The sequence below is a fragment of the Cryptotermes secundus genome, unplaced genomic scaffold, assembly GCF_002891405.2.
Source record: "Cryptotermes secundus unplaced genomic scaffold, Csec_1.0 scaffold1148, whole genome shotgun sequence".
NCBI lineage: Eukaryota > Metazoa > Arthropoda > Insecta > Blattodea > Kalotermitidae > Cryptotermes > Cryptotermes secundus.
This window is the reverse complement of record NW_019723322.1, coordinates 664,794-671,176: the sequence shown is the minus strand read 5'-3', so window position 1 is coordinate 671,176 and position 6,383 is coordinate 664,794. Positions and strand designations below refer to the sequence as shown.

At 40.4% G+C, this 6,383-nt stretch overlaps 1 protein-coding gene across 1 annotated transcript in view; it reads left to right on the top strand.

Moving 5' to 3' along the window:
• The first annotated feature begins 1,130 nt into the window (after positions 1–1,130).
• The window catches only part of LOC111861859 (lachesin-like), a 631,469-nt gene continuing 626,216 nt past the window's right edge, over positions 1,131–6,383 (top strand). The window contains exon 1 of the mRNA XM_023846784.2: positions 1,131–1,154. The gene's annotated coding sequence lies outside the window, so the exon portion shown is untranslated. The remainder of the gene's footprint in view (positions 1,155–6,383) is intronic.

The window sequence follows — 6,383 nt, the reverse complement described above, 5'->3', positions numbered from 1 at the left end:
AAACACTCCATGACTGTTTAAAACACAGTGACTTTATGGTAGTCGAAACCAAAAGTGACTCATTCGTGCACTGTGGGCGAAATGGGAAATCGCTGAATGTTAAAGCAGACGGTTCATATAGCAATTAGCAACCTACTTAAAATGAGGTCCAGACATTCGGAAAACCTCTGCACGGCAAGCGGTAGACTAGCACTGAGCAGTCGAAGATAAAGAACACAGATACTATGAACCGTCGATTTTAGGTGGCATGCGGTAGCGTAGTTGGTTGAGGCATTGTGCTACAAGCCGGAAGGTCGCGGGTTCTACTCCCAATAAAGTCATTGGATTTTTTTCAATTGACCTAATCCTTCCGGCCGCACTATGGCACTGGGGTCGACTCAGCCTCTAACAGAAATGAGTACCAGAAATCTTCTTTGGGATAAAAAGCGGCCGGCGCGTAAGGCTGAAAAACTCACCGCCGTCTGTAAATCGATTATGTAGAAAATGTGACAGCCTCGACGTCTCACAACCCTATGGGTCCCCACGGCCTGTTACAGGGATACTTTTACTTTTTCCACCGTCGGAGAAAGGACATCCCTATGAGACGGACTCTGTTCCATGTTTGTTTGTGCAGCACCTATAACAATCATCGAAAACATTTGCTAATTTGTGCAGTATGTTACACTGAGACAAAGCTGTTAAGAGGCCATTCAAGAAGCAAAATATGGCAGTAACATTGATGCTATCCTATACAGAAACCTGAACAAGGGTAGCTGCAGTTGTGTTAATCTGAGCTGTGTCTGAAACGAAAAAATATAAATGCATTTATGGCGATCGCTGGTGATCATCTGTAGACAGGTACGTGAAACGCTCACAGAAAATAAACAATAGACGTACACATATGGTTTTATGAATCATATATTTGTTTTGAAAAGAACAAAGCATCGTCGCGAACCTATGTTTTAATGTTTACAGAAGTAATGAATACAAACTGACTCATAAAAACCTCAATTGATTTGTATTATATTTTTAACTTGAAAAGATATAGTAACGTTGTGCATCGCTGACTTTTTGTGTATTTGTATGTAACGTGTGATCTGAATTGTTTTTTTTTTGTTTCAGGTGAGTTCACAGTGAATAAGGCAAAGAAATACTGAAATGGAGGCCAACTTAAGGTAAGCTGGCAGAAAAACATTGTTCTACGGGGCTATTCGAGCTACGAAATATTTTGTCTTTCGCAATATCTCTCGAGCACTTGTGGTTTAACTCTCCAAGGCTACTTTTAGGATTATTGTTTCTCAGCAAAGATGGTATATACAAAAAAAAAAATAAAATAATCTCCGTGCTTTTAGTCCGCAAGCGAACTATACCGACCCAGCGACCGCCTCTTGTCGGCAAAGTTAGTGCCAACTTTTGCTGATGGATGGTGTCGCTTGGTCAGCGAAACGGATCCCCATGGTCTTTAATTTCGGTTTTCTAGACCGGAGCCGCTATTTCTTTGAAATAGCTCCCCAGTTTTCCCCATGAGACTGAGTGGGCCCCGTTCCAGACCCACTACTTCGCATAAAATCTGGTAGCGCCGGGAATCGAATTCGGACTGCTGGATCTGTAGACAGAAACTCTGACCACTAGACCACAAAAGATGGTATATAGGTCTACAAAATACATCATAATCCTTCCAGGCTTCTTCAGTAGACTTTCCCACAGTGTCGCAGTGCGCTTTTGTACGAATATTTTGGTAGTGTTTAACGGTTTCCATCTTTTCGCCCTTGGGAAGTTTGCCTTCGTGGTCTGGGGCCATGCGATAGCGCACAAAATGTGTCATATGTTGTGTGTACTTAAATTAATGAACTGGTAGTATTTTGAAAATATAATTAAAGTACTCTGACAGTGGTAAAAATCAGAATATGAACCAAATATATATAAAAAAAAAATGTGAACGTGATTTTTTTCTCAAATGTTTGTTACGAGTTTCGTGATTTTCGAGCCGTAAGATGATTCATTCTGTTATGAGACTCGCAATATTATAGTTGTCGCGTGAATGGATGGGGGATAGAGAGACGAATGTGATTGATAGAAGGCTGCACAAATAAATAGATAATGAAGTGGATAGGTAGGAGGATGGATAGATAAATAGAAGTGTAGACAGACTGGTAGATATGTGAATAGTAGGGGACATAGAAGGTTGGATAAAACTGATATGAGTGATTTGGCGGTTAGAAATATTGACGAATGTATGGGTAGGTGCATAGACAAATGAATAGGCCGGTAAATGGAGAGGGAATGGATTGGTAGGCGATAAATAGACATATTGAGGGAAAGGTAATAGATAAATAGATAGTTATTCAGTCATGAGCCAGTTCGTTAAAACCTGATTGTACCATTTTATTTGTTAATGGTTCATGTTGCGGTTTCTCTGGCACCCACGAAATTGTCTTGCAGCAAGGAAATGAGTCCATGGGGAAATGAGCTGAATTTTTTTTTTGTCATTACCGCGGGAAAGAAAACGGGAGAATGAGAGTGGAAAGGGAAAAAGTTGCTGTCAGAACTATTTTCTGCCTCTGAGTTGAGAAACTTGGGGCTCGTCATAACTGTCAAGGAGGTCGGAAGTTCTGAAGGTAGATCTGCAAGAAACCAAAGCAATACACGCTTCGTTGGCTCTGTGTATTCATCACTTGGGCTGTCTCTTTACACATTTGTTCTAATTTGGTTGCTATGACAGCGCGCTGAAAACTGTTAGATGATTAAATCGCAAAAAATGATAAGGTATGACGGGAAATTTGCAAGTACGGGAGAAATTGGGAGGCTGACCTAAATGCCCAAAGGACAGTTGGGCTACTACTTTGAAGACATGGGATGATAGCATAGGGCACAAATGTATGAGTTGGATTCACCGACCAAGTTAGTATGCAGTAACGCTTCTGACTTCTGTTCGGGAGGTGACCAGTTCGAATCTCGATCTGGCTGTGATGATTGAGGTGTTCCTTGGACTTTCTCACTCAATCCAAGAAAATTACAAAGCAGAATCACGTGTTACGTCACGATTACGCTATTCCAAATTTTTTAAACTTCATAATTCACTGATAATCCTAAATTCGACTGTGAATAATCTGAGTTACTGACACACTCGCTAATTATATGAGAAATATAGGAATACATGGATTGAATTTGAGTGGATCAGTGTGGGGTCCAATAGCCCATATTTTTTAATAGAATAATGAAATTTCGAGTTCNTACTGACACTCTCGCTAATTATATCAGAAATACATGAATACATGGATTGAATTTGAATGGATCAGTGTGGGGTCCAATAGCCCATATTTTTTAATAGAGTAATGAAATTTCGAGTTACATAAGAGAAAGGAATAGAGGAGGGAAGAAACCCATATATAGCTAGTCGCGTCAGAAGTACGTCAAGTAGTAAAGCTTCTTGAAACATTCCCTGTTCCCAGTTTTATTTCTAGCAAGTAATCTTATATTCCTTTCCGTTTTCTTCATTCTCTTTTCCCAGTGCTGTTTTAATTTCTTACAACAAACGTTTTCCTCTCATCCGGTTCCTTTTCATTTCTCATGGCGCATACTTCATTACTTGTTTACTAACTTGTGGTTCTCTGTTCCGTGTACTATCTTACCGTTTCTTTCTTCATTGTATTCCGTCTCGTATTGCAGCTTTTCGTGCCCTCTTCATATTTCATTCTACTTAAACGTGTACATCTGACATATCGTGTTAAAATATTCATTCCTGTGGAGTTCCACTCTATCGCTCATATTTACGAGTGTCTATCATTCGCGTGTGTGACTTTAACTCATTCTAGTCCAGTAAACTGTCCACAATACTCCGCTTAACGTTTTCTTTTGCGCTTGTCCTGGGTTCCGGGCCTCTGTCCCCCCGGCACGGGAGGGTTTCATGGGAGCGCTCAATGGAAGAGATTTCAGCTTTGCGCCCAAAGATACGATCGCAGTGATAATTATAAGGATAATCATCATGATCAGCAGGTCACGGTAGCCGAGCGGTCTAAGGCATGTACTGTCTTCGCTCGCTTGGAAACCTGGATCGTGGGTTCGAATCCCACTCAGGACATGGATGTTTAGTTTGTGTGTGTGCGTTTTTCTGTGTTTGTGTACAGGTAGAGACCTTGCGACGTGCTGATCACACGCCCAAGGAGTCCTACCGAATGTGTAAGATCTAGAAAAACCGAAGTGAACGGAGAAGTTCATGGAGGTAGGCCTAGGCCCACTGGGGCTGTAGTGCCAAAGAAAAAAAAATCATCATGATCATCAATGTTCGGTAGATGGGATTTGCAGTTAAATATGGAATTCGGACCACAGTGGAGGCCTGGTATTCCTCACGTATACAAAATTCTGACTTTTTAACGCGTGAGGGAAAGTTTTCAGCATAATATCAAATCCGAAACCTTCTGAACGAAAGGCCACACCTTTCCCCTACACTTCAGGGTGCATTTCTTCTTTCCTTTATGATTTCCCTTTAATATTATGGATTTTCATTTACAACTGCTTAAGAAGTAAATACGGTTAAACATATGTAAGCTTAATAAGATTTAAGTTCATGACGATGGAAATTAATACAACTGGCTTTTTGGGTATTTTAAGAAATTTACAATTCCATCCAGTTTAGATTATATGAGAATGTTCCGTTTCTGTTTTGGTGCTATACAGCTATTTTATTCATGTATCTGTTTATTTGCTGTTTGGTTTTCTGTGGTTTTAACGAAATTTAGTCTGTTTGAATTTTAGTTCTTTGCATTTGTTGCTTGTATATGTACATCAAGGTATGTCTGTCANCTACTTATTTGACCTTATGAGTAGGCTCCTTTCCTGGGGATGAAGACAAGTCAAGTCTCAGAAACGCTGCTTTCAATAAGAACACGGCGATTGATAATATAAAAAATGTCATTCATATAAATAAACTTATTTTAAATGCTGAATATTTTTTGACGTAGGCCCCTAAATTTTCTAGGGAGTTCCAATGCCTTCTTCTCAAAATCGAACAGTATAAGCCACTGAAACTGAAAGCAGATATTACATTCTAATTCCGCACTCAGTTTCAGCTCGAAGTAAATTAGAGCTAGTATTTGTCTCATGTAAGGTAAGGTAAATATTTCCTTATGCTTATCTAATTAAGCAATACGCTATGAAGGCGTATAGAGGAGTGGATGTATAGACCCATCTTTTATTGACCTCGTCACTAGTTTGAGGTGAGTAGTCAGTTCCATGCTCCGGCCACTTTACCTCCTGGAAGAAATCCCCCGATATCCAATTAGATAGGAGGCTGGGTGAACCCCAGAACCGGTCTGGACGACACCGAGAAGAGAAATTTCTTGATCCTAATGCGACTCGAACTCTGACCTCTCCGTCGTCCACCCCGTAGCCAGTCGCTATGCCGACTGCGCTATCCGGGCTCATAATGGCCCCATATAGGGATCTAAACATCATGTGGAGACAGCGGGGTCAACACCATCCCCAGTCGGTCTACCGCCAGGAAAAGGACGCCCCCTTCTACTGAATAGGAGGCTGGGTAGAGCACAGAGCTGCTGCAATTCACTTCATGTAGCCCATATCCCCTGACAGCTATACAAACCCGTCATGTGTTGAAATGAAGTAGAGATAATTGTAGGACTTGACGTTCTCACACTGGTGATTAGGACGAGTTCCTTCTTCTGGGATATATTGCTGTGTAGTCCATTGGAAGCCCACTGACATTTCGGAGCAACATGTCACTTCCGTCTTCAGTGACGAAAACTAAGCCAATCAAGGGAAACCAACATGAAGCAGTCAGCAAACATAGCTGTGCTTCATGATGGTTTCTTAATTATATTAGTCTTCAATTTCTTCATTAAACACTGTCACAACACAACAATATAAAGGTCAAGGCTAAAATTAGCTTGGCCACATGTTTCAGCTCATAAAGCCATCATGAGGCAAATACATAATTACCATTTTTTTTAATTGTTTCATTTTTGGTCCGTTACACTATCAATCACAATGTTAATAGAAAGTCCGTCGAGTGTAACAATTTGTAGGTCACTTCTTTATCACTTCTGCCTTACATGTTTCGGTTAGACACAACCATCATCAGAGGCACTTAGTACAGTTAAGAAAACACTGTCGTTGTTTAAGATGTACACAGTTATGTTTGTTGTGTGGACACTGCTACAATATGTCGACGTGTAGAAGCACAACACTTGCTAGGATAGTTGAATGCACTATCAATTCTCACCTTCCATCCGAAACTGCCCTCAAGTTAAAACGCCAATGTTAAAATATTTAAAAATTTTAAAAAATTCAAAACATTTGATGTAAAATGTTAAGCTCCTCCTTGTTAATTTATCCCGAAGATGGGAGATGTCAGCTTGAGGTTGTATGGCTTCTGGTTAGATGTTTCC